Source organism: Dasypus novemcinctus, chromosome X (genome assembly GCF_030445035.2).
Source record: "Dasypus novemcinctus isolate mDasNov1 chromosome X, mDasNov1.1.hap2, whole genome shotgun sequence".
NCBI lineage: Eukaryota > Metazoa > Chordata > Mammalia > Cingulata > Dasypodidae > Dasypus > Dasypus novemcinctus.
Genome location: NC_080704.1, coordinates 124,903,178 through 124,919,729, shown reverse-complemented (window position 1 = coordinate 124,919,729; position 16,552 = coordinate 124,903,178). Strand labels below are relative to the sequence as shown.

General features: G+C 39.3%; 1 long non-coding RNA gene across 1 annotated transcript in view; it reads right to left on the bottom strand.

Annotated features, from left to right (window-relative positions):
- Nucleotides 1-1,385: 1,385 nt before the first annotated feature.
- The window catches only part of LOC139438043 (uncharacterized), an 87,263-nt gene continuing 72,096 nt past the window's right edge, over nucleotides 1,386-16,552 (bottom strand). The window contains exons 2-3 of the long non-coding RNA XR_011647914.1: nucleotides 6,348-6,448; nucleotides 1,386-2,669 (exon numbers count right to left, since the gene is read on the bottom strand). This is a non-coding gene — a long non-coding RNA (uncharacterized lncRNA). The remainder of the gene's footprint in view (nucleotides 2,670-6,347; nucleotides 6,449-16,552) is intronic.

Sequence of the window (16,552 nt, the reverse complement as noted above, 5' to 3'; positions counted from 1 at the left end):
GGAAGGCCGCTGCACAACTGACTGGTCTCAGAGAACACTGTGGCTGCCAGTCCTAGGGGGAAGGGTCCCAGCATCCCACAGCTTCCAACCTCTGTACTTGTAACCCGCAATTCTACCTTTAGCAAGCACCACCTCCGTCACTGTCTCTACAAATCAATGTCCATACACCCTCCGCCATGCAGGCCCCCAAGACAGCCTACTCCAGCAGGACTCCAATCCTGCTTGGCCTCCTCTTTGCAGGAGAGACCATATGTTGCACCCAGATGCCATCTTGCCCCACCTCCCCCCTTCCCCTTTACATTTAATGTAACTTTTATGTAATCTAAAACTTTGTTTAAAAAAATAAAGTCTATTATATGAAAAAAAGACTTAATATGAAGCTGCAGTAACCAAGACAGTGTAGTACTGATTTAAATCCAAGTAGATCAATGTGATAGAATGAAGTTCAGAAATAGTGCCACTCATATATGATCAACTGTCTAAACAAAGGTTTCAGATTCAATCAATGTGGAAATTATAATCTTTTCAACATTTGATAATGAATAAACTGGAAATCCAAATGAGAAAAATGGATTTTTACCTCATACCATTTGCACATATTAATGTGAAACAGAATATATATCTAAACAAAAATCTGAAGTTATAAAATTTCCAGAAGAATGCATCAAAGAAGATGTTCATAACCTTGATTTCTTAGAACACAAAACATGATCACAAGAGAAAAAATGTTAAATTGAACTTCATGGAAATTAAAATATTCTGCTATTCAAAAGACATCAAAACAAAAATAAAAATAGAAGTCAGAAACTGGAAAAACTATTCAAAATACATATATCTGAATAAGTATCACTACACAGAATATGAAAATGATCCCTACAATTCAACGTAAGAAACAATGGGATAACAGGTTAAGGGAGATGGTTAAAAATACTTCAGAACTCTTTACAAAAGAAGATATATGGATGACCAATAAGCCCATGAAAAGATGCCCAACATCCTTAGACATGAGAGAAATGGAAATTAAACCAAAAGGGGATAAAAATACATATGCAACAAGCTGGCTAAAATTAGAAAGATTGTCAATATCTAGGGTTGGTGAGAATATGAAGCAATTGGAATTCTCAAACATTGTTCTTTAGAATGTAAAGTGGTGCATCCACTTGTGAAAAAAAATTTTTGCAGTTTCTTATGAAATTAAAAGTACAGCTACCTTATGGCAGCAATAATTCCATTTCTATTTTATTTATGTTCATAAAAAGTTTGGTACATTTTTGTTAACAGCAGTTTTATTCATAATAACTGTATTAGTCAGCCAAAGGTGTGCTTATACAAAATACCAGAAATGTATTGGCTTTTATAAAGGGTATTTATTCAGTGTAGAAGCTTACAGGTACCAGGCCATAAAGCATAAGTAACTTCCCTCATCGAAGTCTGTTGCCATGTTTCAGACCAAGATGGCTGCCAATGTCTGTGGAGATTCAACCTTCCTCTTCCTCTTAAGGCTTCCTGGTCCCAGCTTCTTCCAATATCAGCTGTAGGCCATCAGTCTCTCTGGGTTTTGTCTCTCTATCCAGAGCTTGGTTCTCTCCAGACTAAGCTGCTCTGCGTTTCTCTGTGTACTTACTTCCCAGGCTCCTCCTCCAAAACTCAAAACTCCCTTCTCCGTGGTGTGGTTTCTCTGTGAGTCCCCACCCAGCAAGAGGGTTGGAATGCAAGTCTTACTGATGTGGTCCAATCAAAACCTTAATCATTATTTAATCAAATAAAAGGGAATCTTCTGAATCCAGTATAATCTAATATGCCCAGAGGGACAAGTCAGTTTACAAACATAATCCAATATCTAGTTTTAGAATTCATAAACAATATCAAACTGCCACACCACCTTATTAGTAATAACTTGCAGTAGTGTGGTACATTTATTACAATTGATGGAAGAACATTTTTATAATTGTAATATTGACTAAAGTCCATTATTACAATAGGATTCACTGTTGTGTTTTACACTCCTATGTAGTTTTTCTAAAGTTTAATTTTTTAAAAAGGTTTAAATTACATAAATGTTACATTAAAAATATAGGGGATTCCCATATGCCTCACTCCTGCCCCCTCCCACACTTTCCCATATCAATAACAACCTTCATTAGTGTGGTACATTTGCTAAAATTGATGAACACATATTAAAGCCTTGCTAATAAGCATGAATTATAGTTTGCATTATACTTTACACTCTATCCCACACAGGTTATGACAAAATATATAATGGCCTGTATCTGTCATTGCAATATCATGCAGGACAATTCCAAAGCCCTGAAAGTGCCCCCTTGTTACACATATTATTCCCTTTCCCTCCCCTCAGAACCTCTGGTGACCAATGCTTTTATATCAATGATAAAAATTCTTCTATTGCAAGAATAACATTAAGTCAATAATAGAATAATAATGTCTATTTTAGTCCATTGTTCATTTCCCAATCTTAAGGATTTGTTGATGGTAGATGTCCACTCTGTTCCTAATTGAGAGAGGGCCTAGGTCCCTTAGGGCAGATGGATGGAACTATCTTGCTTGCAGTTGCAGACACTCTCTGTTCCCTGGGATGGGCATTTTCCACCATCATCTCCATGTTGTCTGGGGTGAGTCCAATGAACTGTAGAGTAGGTTTTGCATCTCAGCTGAGATTCAAGATTCAAGTGACATGTAAATAGACCAAAGATTTAAGTCTCCATGATACGTATTTAACAAGTATACTGTTAATTTTAGGTTCAAATAAAAGGGGTAGAAGAGCCATGTGTAGGGAAACTATAAATAAGCATAAATTCCAGAGTAAGACTCACTGACAGCATACTGAATTCCTGAGCTTGTCTGTCCTGCATATAGTGTCTGGATGTCCTTAGAGCCCAGGTGCCTCACTGTTTGAGGCACTGTTTACTGTGGTAGTCAATGAGATCCTGCTAACCTGTGGAATGACCTACCAACTCACTTTGAAATCTCTTAGCCATAAAAACTCACTTGTAATTAATATTTCCACTGTTTGGTCAATGTCTTTTTCCAGATGCATTCTAGCTGGTGCTTTATAATAATCCCTTGGTGCAAGGGATACTCATCCCGACGAGTCATGTCTCATGCTAGTGGGTAAAGGCAATGCATTTATATGCTGAATTTGGCTTAGAGAGAGACCACATTTGAGCAATGAGGAGGCTTTCAGGAGGTAATTCTTAGGCAATATATAATATTTGGCTAAGTTTCAGTTTCACAAGAAAGGTTCATAAGTAAAATCATCAATATCAAGAGCCTTGTGTAATGGTCTGTCTTCTTCACTAGGCACTGCCTTTGTATTCAGAGAATTCTTGTTTTTCTATCAGAGAATGTATCAGGACTCCTCAGGATGGGAATTCAACATTCTTTCAGTTATTTTGTGGGTCTCCACCCATCAAGACAATGCTCCATGAACACTTGAACTTATCCAAAATTTTTTATCATAGTAACATAAGCATAACCTAAAATTCCCACTTTTAACCATATTCATAACATAATTTGGTGCTCTTAATTACATTCACACATTTGTGCTACCATCACTGCCATCCATTACCAAAACCTGCAACCAACCCAAATAGAGTTATTCATTAACTCCCCATTCTCAACGCCTCCAGGTCCCTGGTCACATATATTCTAGATTCTGACACTATGAGTTTCCTTATCATAATTATGTCATATCAGGGGGATTGTACAATATTTGCCATTTTGTGTCTGACTTATTTCACTCAACATGATGTCTTCAAGTTTCACCCATGTTCTCACATACATGTATCAGAACTTCATTCCTTTTTATGGCTGAATAATATTACATTGTATGTATATACCACATTTTATTTACCCAGTTCATTGGTTGATGGACTTTAGCATTGTTTCCATCTTTTGGCAATTATGAATAATGCTGCTATGGACACAGATGTGCAAATACCTGTTCAAGTCCCTGCTTTCAAAACTTTTAGATATATGCCTAGAAGTTAGGATTGCCAAATCATATGGTAATTCTATATTTAATTTTCTGAGGAAGGGCCAAACTGTCTTCCATAGTGAATGCACCACCATTTTACAATATCAACAGTACATATTTCACCACATCCTCTCCAAAACTTGAAATTTTGTTTTTTTTAAACAGTAGCATTCTAGTGTGTGTGGGATGGTATCTTGTTGTGGTTTTGATTTGCATTTCACTGATAGCTAATGGTGTTGAACATCTTTTTATGTGCTTTTTTTGTCATTTGTATATCTTCTTTGGAGAAATATCTGGTCAAATTCTCTGTCCATTGGTTTGTTTTCTTTTTATTGTTGAGTTGAAGGTTGTCTCTCTATATTCTGGATTTTAAATGGAGGTTGTTGGTGTGGGAGAAGTGAGGGTGCGGGGTGGGGTGGGAGGTATATGGGAACCTTATGTTTTTTATAATGTAACCTTTTTGTGATATATGTATCTTCAAGAAATACAATTTACGAACATGATGGGGGTGGGGGGGTGAGATGTGGGTTATATGGGAATCTCTTATGTTTTTTTTTTTAATCTAACATTCTATGTGATCTATTAACTTTAATTTAAAAGTGTTATTTTTTTAATCCTTATTGGATATGTGGTCTCCAAATATTTTTTCCCATTGAGTAGGTTGTGTTATACTTTCACGTTAACGTCTTTTGCTGCTCAAAAGATTTTAATTTTGATGAGGTCCTATTTCTCTGTTACTTGTGCTTTCAATGGAAAGTATAAGAAACCATTGCCTAAAACAAGGTCTTCAAGACGCTTCCCTATGTTTTTTGTAGGAGTTTTACAGTACAGGTTCTTATATTCAAGTCTTTGATCCATTCCATTTTGAGTTGACTTTTGTATGTGGTGTGAGGTAGGTGTCCTCTTTTTTTTTTTTTTTACAAGTGGAGATGCAGGATACCTAGCACTATTTGTTAAAGACACTATTCTTTCCCAATTGAGTGATTTGGCATTCTTTTCAAAAATCAATTGGCCATAGATGCAATGTTGTCATGTTCTATATCTTGGGTGAGATGATGGTTACTCAGATATATACATTTCTGAAAACAGATTGAATGGCATACTTAAAATAGGTGCATTTTTATTTTTGCAAATTTTACCTCAAAAAAAGTTGATTTGAAAAAAAGCAGACAACTCCAGGTTTGAGAAATTTTTACTCTCCCCTCTCCTCCCAGCAGCAACATGGGCATATTCTTAGGTTGAAAAAGGATGGTTTTATTTTTAAATGAGTGTGTGCTTTAACCTTGATGTCAAAGATGAAGTAGTATGCCATCAAGGTACTGATTGGTGAGGTGAATGTGTGTTAGTCAGAAAATGAAGAAAGAATATTAATAAAGGGGAGGGAGAAAAGTAAGAAAAGACCAGGTCATGGTGGTAAATACTTGGGGGGAAAAAGTATGCATTCCAGGCAAGATTACAGACCTGGAAAGGCACATGCATGTGCATGATACATTAAGAAGAAAATCCACAGGTATGCTTAAGTAGGAAAAGATCAGGAAAAAGTGACTTCTTGTGATGGAAAACCATTGGTATAAAGTGCCTGAGGGAAAGTGGACTTGACCCAGTGGTTAGGATGTCCATCTACCACATGGGAGGTCCGTGTTTCAAACCCCAGGCCTCCTTGACCTGTGTGGAGCTGGCCCATGTGTGGTGTTGCTGCACGCAAGGAGTGCCGTGCCCTGCAGGGGTGTCCCCCACATAGGGGAGCCCCATGCGCAAGGAATGCACCCCGTAAGGAGAGCCGCTCAGCGAGAAAGTGTAGCCTGCCCAGGAATGGCGCTGCCCACATGGAGAGCTGACACAAGTAGATGATGCAACAAAAAAAGAGACACAGATGTTCATGCCACTGACAAGAGCAGAAGCGGACAAAAAGAACACACAGCAAATGGACACAGAGAACAAATAACTGGGGAGGGGGGAAGGGGAGAGAAATAAAATAAATTTTTAAAAGAATAATAATAAGAAGAAAGTGCCTAGGTATGGAATTTGGAGACATAATACCAAATTATCTGGCCCTGAGGCCAACTGGCTTTGTATAAACCCTTTAAATATGTTCTTGTATTGAAAGTATCACTTAGTCAATACTTGTGTATCACTCCTTGAGGTAAATTATGTTTTTTCCTAACTCAGATCCTGAGGTGAATTCCAACAATATCTCTGGCCTCGTGATAAGATAAAGCTTCTGTCTGAACATGATGTGCAGAAACAGAAAATGCAGACTCCTTTCCCTTCTTGACCTTTGGTTCCTGCTTTAACCCATTGTAAATCATAAACCTCCCTTGTTGGAGCATCCTACAGTCTAAACAATAGTCACCTTCTGATTATTCCAATCAAATTCTCCTATCTTTAAATAACCCATCTTCTTTCTTCCCAACTCTCTGTTGCACTCTCCAGTTAGTTTCTTGTTCCCAACACCTGCAACAGAAAAAAAGAAAGGAATAAAATCATAACGGTGATTTCTTTGCTATTTCTTGAAAAGGGTTTAAAATATGTTGGAGTAAGACACTGAAATGTCTGACTCGAGTGAGGTTTGGTAATTTTCTGGCTTTCTTGTATACTCAAATTCTCTGGTTCCTGTTTCAACATATAATTAGCAATTGCACTGAATGCATTTTTTTCTTTCCTTCCAAACTGCTGTGCATGATGTGTGATAGCAACTCAGGCAGTATAAGCTACAGGAAAGAGTCAGACAGACCTGTGTTCAAATTTTGACTTTGCCACTCTGCCACTCACACTGGCTGTGTGACTTAAAATAAGTCATTTAATGTCTCTGGACCTCAATTTTATCATCTATAATATGTGGATAATAATACATATCTCAAAGGGTTGTTATGAGATTAAATGAAATCAAGAACAGTGTCAGTTACAGGCCAATCACTTGGTATTGTGAGCTACTGATATTTATTGAGTTCTCACACTTCTGTAAGTATTTTATCCTAATTATCATTCTCTTCCTGAAACTCCCTCTCATCAAAAGTGCTTATTACAGTGGTTTGCACATAGTAAGTCTTCAATAAATAATATCTATTATTAAATTAGATTTTTGAACATGTGGCATAAACAACAGACATTCATACATCAGTGACTCAGAGATACCTCCTCTGTCTACACATTTTCAAATGAGAATTTGTAAATCTCAAATATTTTTTGAGTATCAATTCAAAAGCCCAGAGGGCTAACCTAGTATCCAAACACAAGGACAGACTTTCTTGGTAATTGTACTGCATAACTCTCTTTAAATCTGGTGAATGATTGGCAAGAAAAGCATCCCATTCCTACTTTCTGTCTGAAAGCAAATTTCCATGTTAATCCTTTCATTGTGACTCACATAATCTCTTTGCTTATGTCTTGTTCTTTGCTTTACCTAAACATGCCTCAACCTGCTACTTCCCTCTCAGAGATACTCCACACCTCATTCCTACCATCTATCTTCTTCCCCAGCAAAGCAGATACTTCTCTTTACACCTCAAATAATGGTTTTCATTCTTTCTAAATTGCCTTTATCAAACATCTTTCCTGTCCAAATTCAACCATGACCAGTTCAAGTATAATATAGACTCTGGATTATGCTAGGTCCTGGAGAGATTGTGGCAGATAGAAAGTCTAAGTGAATCCCTGCTTACAATTTCCATAGGGAAGTGGGACAAACCTGAAAAATGAATTTCATAGATAATGTCTTATTTTGACATTTTCTGTGAGCAGGATACTTTACTTGGATACAGAGATCCTGAGTAGACTAGGAGCTCTGGTTGCCTACTCTTTGGATGGAGAGACAGAACATACACAGGAAGAAAGCCAAAGCAACATCACTTACATTGTAAGTGGATCAGATGGCAGGAGCAATTACTCAGGGTGATTAATCAGGAAGACTTCTTGTAAGATGTGGAATCTAACCTGAACTGGAAGGAGGACGTAATTTAGGGAAATGGTGAAAAGGAGGAGGGTGTGTAGGGCATTCCATATGAGGGAGCAGTGTGAACATAGGTGTGGTTACAGGAATGTTTGTAGGTTGTTTGGAAGCAATGAGTACTCTGTAGAGCAGCAGCTGAAAGGTATTTTTTTACACTTTTTAATTAAGGTTAATAGATCACAAAGAATGTTACATTTTAAAAAAAACCTTAAAAACACATAAGAGGTTCCCATATACCCAAATCCCCACCCTCCCCACCCTATCATTTTCATAAATTGCATTTTTGAAAACATATATATCACAAAAAAATGTTACATTAAAAAATATAAGAGGTTCCCATATACCCTCCACCCCCCGCCCGACTCCTCTCACACCAAGAACCTCCTCCATCATTGTGGCACACTCATCGCACTTGGTGAACACATTTTGGAGCAGTGATGCACCACATGAGTAATAGATTACCCTATAATTCACACTCTTCCCCAGTACAATCAGTAGGTTATGGCAGGATATATAAAGTCCAGCATCTCTTCCTGAAATATCATTAAGAACAACTTTGAGTCCCAAAAATGCCCCCACATCTCATCTCTTCTTCCCTCTCCCTGCCCTCAGCAACTACTGTGGTCACTTTCTCCACTTCAATGTTACAATTTCTTCTATTACTAGTCACATTAGTTTCATAGTAGACTATCAGTAAGTCCACTCTAATTCATATTTTATTCCTTGAAAGGTACTATTTTAGATGATTATGAATATGAATCTAATGAACTTATATTTGAGCCTGTGGCTGTGTTTCAGAGTCTTAGGGCTACTCCAAGGGGTTGCCACATTTGAAAACAAAGAGAATTTGGGAAATGTGTAGGGTGGTAAAAGGAGAGGCTGAGCAGACAGGCACCTAGGTCTTTCAGTCCCACTTTAATCAAATAGATTTCACTTTTGCTCTTTGAGATGTTGAGGAATTAGGTAAAATTTTATTTTGAGGAAGGTCTTTTGCTGCTTAAAAATTTTGAAGATACCTGCCAAGTTTAATGAAGTCATTAAAGAATTTTGAGCATAGAATATTGAAATTAATGTCCTAGAGTGTTTATCTGATCCAGTAAGAATCCCGTTTAAATCTCTCTGACATTCTTTCATCAAAAATACTTTCTTTTTTTAATTTTTATTTTTGTCTTCATTAATTTTTTTAATATTACATTCAGAAAACATGAGGTCCCCATATACCCCCACCCCCCTCACCCCACTCCTCCCCCCATAACAACGATCACCTCCATCATCATGAGACGCTCATTGCATTTGGTGAATACATCTCTGAGCACCACTCAAAAATATTTTCTGTGATAGAGAAACAACAACTTTATGTGATAATGCATTTCACTATTTGATACCTCTAAATCAGAAAATCCTAACATGAAATTCACAGACCCCTTAGAGATACTATGAACTTGAATGGAAAGAAATATTATATCTTTATTTTCCCTAATTTCTAACTGAAATTTACCATTTGTTCTATCATGAATATAGGTAACAAACTCCAGTAATATTATCAATAGCAAAAAAACAGATAATTTCATATCACCATAAAATCGTTACAGATGTCCTAAAATTTTTAACAATTTTTATAACTATTTTTTATTCCCCCAACTTGCAGCTTTTTACATGCTGTCTGCACTTGTGTCCATTCACTGCACATTCTTCTGTGTCTGTATTTATTTATTTTATTCTTCCCCTCCACCCTTGTGGCTTGCTTGCTGTCTGCTCTCTGTATCCATTCGCTCTGAACTCTTCTGCATTCTCGCATGTCTTCCTTCTTTTTGTTACATCACCTTGCTGAGTTGATTCTCCACGGTGTCTGCGTGTGAGCCTGACTTCAGGAGGCCCTGAATGTGAAATATGGGCCTGCCATATGGTAGACGGGAGCTCATCTGATTGAGCCACAGTCACTTCCCAATAACTATATTTTGATATATTTCATTTTCCTGTGTAATTTTATGTATTTTATTTTATGTACTTAAAAACATTATTCTGAGAAGGGTTCATAGGTTTTACCACATGTCCAAAGAGTATAATGCACAAAACAGTGTTATGAAACCCTGTTATATTTGTGAAGTTGTTTTCTATTGCTCCAGAATTTACCTTCCTCTAAACATCTCCCCATTGTTCCTACATTTCTCTTCTATATATAAAATGAATACATCTAATGCTATTTCTATGTGACAGTCTATTAAACACTTTAAAACTGGTGTCATGTGTGTATAGGCTTTTCTTTTTGAGCTAATCATTCCACATTTCTTCATCTGTCTTAATAAATATGGCAACAGTTACTCTCATCATTATGATCAGCTTCCACAACATGTTCTGCTCTACCCATTTTCTTCTTCATGGCTTACTCATGGTGGCTGTACCTAAACAAAACATCTAGAATGAGATGTTTTAAAGACAGGCCTCAAAAGTTTATCTCAATAGTATCAATGATTCTTGCCCCTCCTCAGGTTATAATATTCTGGGTCCACAGACAGTTATGGTCATTTATTCTGCCCATTTATGAACACCTAGGGTCCCAAGAGAGATCAGTCTGTCTTTGGGGGTATACTAAAGTGATTATATGGGGTTATATGAATGTGGGTGGGTTTATATCCTATTCCTACTGCCTACTAGCTATGTGACTTTGGTAAAATCACTTAATCTCTGAAAATCAGTTTTCTTGTCTGTAAAATGGATGTGATAATAGTACCTATTGCATAAAATTTTGCTGATTAACTGAGGTAATGCATGTAATGTGCCTTGCACAGTGTCTGGTTTATGGTTATTAATATCAATCAAAATAAGAAAAGCATTACCCTCTTTATCCTCCTTATCTGGGCTCTGGTCACCTATTTAAGTCTCCATTTCACCATGGCTTTACTTCTTTATTCTAGATCCAAAACTTGAATGTGTTTTCTACCAAATCTCCCTATTCTCATTGCATGGCTTGTTAAAGTCCTATATCTCTGAGGCTCACTCCCCCTTGATTTCATGCAGGCAAATTAAAGAAATGTTTCTTTGGAACTATGTTCCCAATGGTTATAAGCCTTAAGAGGTTGAAACTATATCCCAGATAACCATGGAAGGGGATATATGAAAGTTTTCAGAAGAATGATAGATGAAGATATAGTGTAGGAGAAGAAAGTCTATTGGAAATATGAAATGGGTCAGGTAAGATAGACTATACAGACAAACTTACAGCCTGTATCACTTCAAAGTAACAAATTTCTTAAATTCAAATTCTACTAAATTACTATATCATTCATTTGCTTTGAAATTTCCTTCAGACTTGGACAGATGTTTCTTGATTATAAAGTCCCAGAGTTTGCTAGGAAATCTTGTATTCCTTCGGTTTATCCTATATGTTTGATGGTCTCTGATTATTTACACATGCAGACTTTATTTTATTTTTTACACAAATAACAGTCACAACTATTTTATTCTCTCATCATGTGCCATGTTTTTTACAATGTCTATACAATACTTGGAGCTTCATTCACGTTCAAGGAAAATTTTTAAAACACCTATAATCAGTCATCAAAAACTGAATGACTATCTGGATTAAGGCTTGTTTAGGTATTGAGGTGAAGGGGGGTGGTAATGGCATGCATGGCAAATATATTTGGCTTCACTTTTCAGGAATTTTTAGATCACAGGAAGGTTCATCAACAGCAACTGAGGAATACTGGTGTGGGATGTTATTGACAGGGGACACATGGTTGGCAGGGAATTCTCCAGGGCATATATCCAGGACATAAAAATGGTTGGATATTTGCATAGTGGATACAATTAAAAACAATGACTGAGGGAGTGCTGAGTTCCTAGCCAGGGGAGCTCTATCAGAGTCCCTAAAGGAACAGCAACAATCCCCCAAGTTCAACGGCAAAGACCAAAAAGGAATGAAGGTCCAACAATGAGCCCCTGATACTAATGACTATGCTTGTGAGCCTGTGCACCTGAAATAAGAACAAGGCCTAGAGCAGCAGTGTGCCTAAGAGTTACATCCTGAGAGCCTCTGTGTTGCTCAAATGTGGCCAGCCTTGAAGCCAAACTCAGCATGTAAATGCATTGCCTTCCCCCCAGTGTGGGACATGACTCCTGGGGATGAGCCTCCTTGGCGCCGAGGGATCACTACCAAGTACCAGCTGATGACATAGCTAGAAAATGACCTTGAATTAAAGGTTCAGCTTGGACCAGCAGAATATCCTTATCTACATATAATACCAGGAGTTAAAAACGCTTTTTTACCTACATCAAGGGGGAAATGGAAAGGACAAATGAGTGTATATGGCTATGAGTCTCTAAAAAAGAGCCTGGAGGTGATCAGAGGGGTTGCCCTTAAGCACACCTGAGCAGAGTCTCAGAGACAGATAAAGTAGATACAACCTCAGGTATTGGTTCTTCTGAGGGCTACAGAGACCCACAGGTTCTATGGTCATGGCAGATGGAGTTCACTGCCATGTCAGTTTGCCTTTCTTTGGAGCTGGTGTTTCTGTGTGATGGAGCTGGACACAGATGTAATGTCTTTTCACAAACTTTCCTGTTACTTTACCAGAATTGTAGTTGGTGTTGGGGTTTAAGATATATCCAGGGGATCTGAATCTCTGGACTGACCATATGATAGCCAGGCCCTTACCCTCAACAGACTTCAGCTTCTACACTCTGGTTTATTGGACTTACCCCATTCAGCTAACATGGAGTTGAAGAAGGTCAACCACCACACCATGGAGCCAAGAGTGCCTACAACTGAAAGCAGGAGGATTACATCCATCATCCATGTGGAATCTAAGCCCCATCTTTTTTTTTTTAATGTGTTTTTTTTATTGACTTTGTAATAATATTACATTAAAAAAAAATATATATATATATATATATATATATGAGGTCCCATTCAACCCCATCACCCCCACCCCACCTCTCCACCCCCCCAGCAACACTCATTCCCATCATCATGACACATCCATTGCATTTGGTAAGTACATCTTTGGGCACCTCTGCACCTCATGGTCAATGGTCCACATCATGGCCCATACTCTCTCCCATTCCATCCAGTGGGCCCTGTGAGGATTTACAATGTCCAGTGATTGCCCCTGAAGCACCATCCAGGGCAGCTCCATGTCCCAAAGACGCCTCCACCTCTCATCTCTTCCTGCCTTTCCCCATACCCATCAGCCACCATGTCCACTTTTCCCAATCCAATGCCACCTTTTCTATGTGGACATTGGATTGGTTGTGTCCATTGCACCTCTATGTCAAGAGGAGGCTCAGATTCCAGATGGATGCTGGATGCAATCCTCCCACTTTCAGTTGTAATCACTCTAGGCTCCATGGTGTGGTGGTTGTCCTTCTTCAACTCCATCTTAGCTGAGTGTGGTGAGTCCAATAGATCAGATTGTAGGTGTTGGAGTCTGTTGAGGCTCAGGACCTGGCTATCACATTGTCAGTCCAGAGATTCAAATCCCCTAAATATATCTTAAACCCCAACACTAACTGCATCTCCAGCACATTAGCATGAAAGTCTTATGAAGAGAGATCCCATCTGAGTCCAGATTCATCACACATAAACACCAGTTCCAAAGAGGGGCCATCTGACCTGGTAGTTAACCCCATCGGCCATGACCATAACTCCCATCTTTTTACAGATGTGGAGTGAACACAACCATTCCAAGGCCCACAGGATGGAGGAATAAAGTATGGATTAGAGTGGACTTACTGATAATCTATTCATGAACTATTGTGATTAACAATTGAAGAAAATGTGGCATTGGTGTGGAGAAAATGGCCATGATGGCTGCTGGGGGTAGGGAATGGGAGGAAGAGATGAGATGTGTAGGTGTTTTCGGGACGTGGAGTTGTCCTGGGTGATGCTGTAGGGACAGTTACCAGACATTGAATGTCCTCCCATGGCCCACTGGGTGGAACGTGGTAGAGTGTGGGCTATGGTGTGGACCATTGATCATGAGGTGCAGTGGTGCTCAGAGATGTATTCACCAAATGCAATGAATGTCTCATGATGATGGAGGAGATTGTTGTTATGGGGGGGAAGAGTGGCATGAGGGGGGTGGGGGGTGTATGAGGACCTCATATTTTTTTAATATAATATTAAAAAAATTTAAAAAAAGTATAATGGATTCCCATGTGCCCCATCCACTCCCCCCCCCCACAGTTTTCCCACATTAGAAATGTATTTCAAGTAATAACATGATTTAATTTATTTAATACTAGGAAAAACCCTTTGTGGTACATCCTGTATTTTTCTCCAATTTAACAATGAAGAAATGGAAGTTCTTTTTTTTTTTATTGACTTTGTAATAATATTACATTAAAAATATATATGTGAGGTCCCATTCAACCCCACCCCCCCGCCCGCCCTCCCCCCCCCCCCCAACAACACTCGTTCCCATCATCATGACACATCCATTGGATTTGGTAAGTACATCTTTGGGCACCTCTGCACCTCATAGACAATGGTTCACATCATGGCCCATACTCTCCTCCATTCCATCCAGTGGACCCTGTGAGGATTTACAATGTCCGGTGATTACCTCTGAAGCACCATCCAGGGCAGCTCCATGTCCCAAAGACACCTCAACCTCTCATCTCTTCCTGCCTTTCCCCATACCCATCGTCCACCATGTCCACTTTTCCCAATCCAATGCCACCTCTTCTATGTGGACATTGGATTGGTTGTGTCCATTGCACCTCTATGTCAAGAGGAGGCTCAGATTCCACATGGATGCTGGATGCAATCCTCCCATTTTCAGTTGTAATCGCTCTAGGCTCCATGGTGTGGTGGTTGTCCTTCTTCAACGCCATCTTAGCTGAGTGTGGTAAGTCCAATAGATCAGATTGTAGGTGCTGGAGTCTGTTGAGGCTCAGGACCTGGCTATCACATTGTCAGTCCAGAGATTCAAATCCCCTAAATATATCATAAACCCCAACATTAACTGCACCTCCAGCACATTAGCATGAAAGTCTTATGAAGGGAGATCCCGTCTGAGTCCAGATTCATCACACATAAACACCCTTTCCAAAGAGGGGCCATCTGCCCTGGTAGTTAACCCCATCGGCCATGACCATAACTCCCATGGGTCTCTTTAGCCCTCAAAGGAACCAATATCTGGGGGTTGTATCTGCTTTATCTGTCTCTCTGACTCTGCTCAGTTGTGCATGAGGGCAATCCTTCTGCCAGCCTCCAGACTCTTTTTTAGAAACTCGTAGCCATATAAACTCATTTCTCCTTTCCATTTCCCCCTTACTTTAGGTCAAACAGCATTTTAAAGTCATGGTATTTTATGTAGACAGGGATATTCTGCTGATCCGCATTGAACCTTCCGTATAAGGTCATTTTCCAGTTGCATCATCAGTTGGTAGTGGATAGTGGTCCCTCGTTGCCAGGGAGGCTCATCCCCGGGTGTCATGTCCCACGCTGGGGGGAAGGCATTGCATTTACATGCTGAGTTTGGCTTCGAGACTGGCCACATTTGAGTAACATGAAGGCTGACAGGAGGAAATTCCCAGGCACAATGTTGCTCTAGGCCTTGTTCTTATTTTAGGTTTGTCAGCTCAGAAGCATAGTCATTAGCATCAGGGGCTCACTGTTGAACCCTCACTCCCTCCCGGTCCCCGCCGCTGTACCTGGGAGACTGTCGCTGCTCCCCTAGGGACCACGACAGAGCACCACTGGTCAGGAACCCAGTACCCCCCCTACTGTGGTTATTAATTGTTGCCACTATGAGTATATCCAAACATTACCATGCACCCTGGACATATGTTCTGTACAGCTCCCTGTCAGCCATATATCACCTGTCATTGGTATCCCATAGCAGTATCCCTCCATTGCAATTGTTGAAACACTCTGTGATCCAGAACTCCCCGAAATTTGAAGCCCAATATAATGTCATGGTCCCTTACTAGGGAATGGCATATAGCGATGGGTTTAAAGGATAGATAAAGAACTTGGATAAAATTAGATAAAGAATTAGATAAAGAATGTTGACTTGAAAAAATTCCAAATCCTATCTTTTTCTTTGCCCCCCCCCCCCAATTATTCAGCTTTTCTTCACAGGAGTCCTAGACCACAGCAATGTATATATATATAATATACAGCACTCCCACACATCCACCAGAAAACCTTTTCCCTTCCACAGTGATACTCTTACGCCCTATTCATATCATATTTGCTTAAAGTTATGTACAGAGTCTGAGACATTAGCTTTCTAACAAGGTGACATCTGTGCTTACATTATGGTGCATACTTTAGCATACACAGTTCTTTACATTTTTAGTTATCCTATGTTTTACATTATGGTTTACATTATCAGTCTGTCATCTCCTATATGTTATGGTGTAATATTACATGTTTTATATCCATCCTTGTGTACTCTCAAGAAACTCCTCTCTTACCCCCCATTTACTTTGGTTCCACACATTTAACGTCCATTTTCCCTTCCACCTTGGTGCCCACAGTGACAGCCAACCTCCGTTTCCTGAGGAGCCACTTTCAGAGATAGATGGAATAGTGTTCAGGGCCTAACTTGCTCAACTGCCCCAATGCCCTGGGAGCCACCCTTTCTCTCGAGGGATAC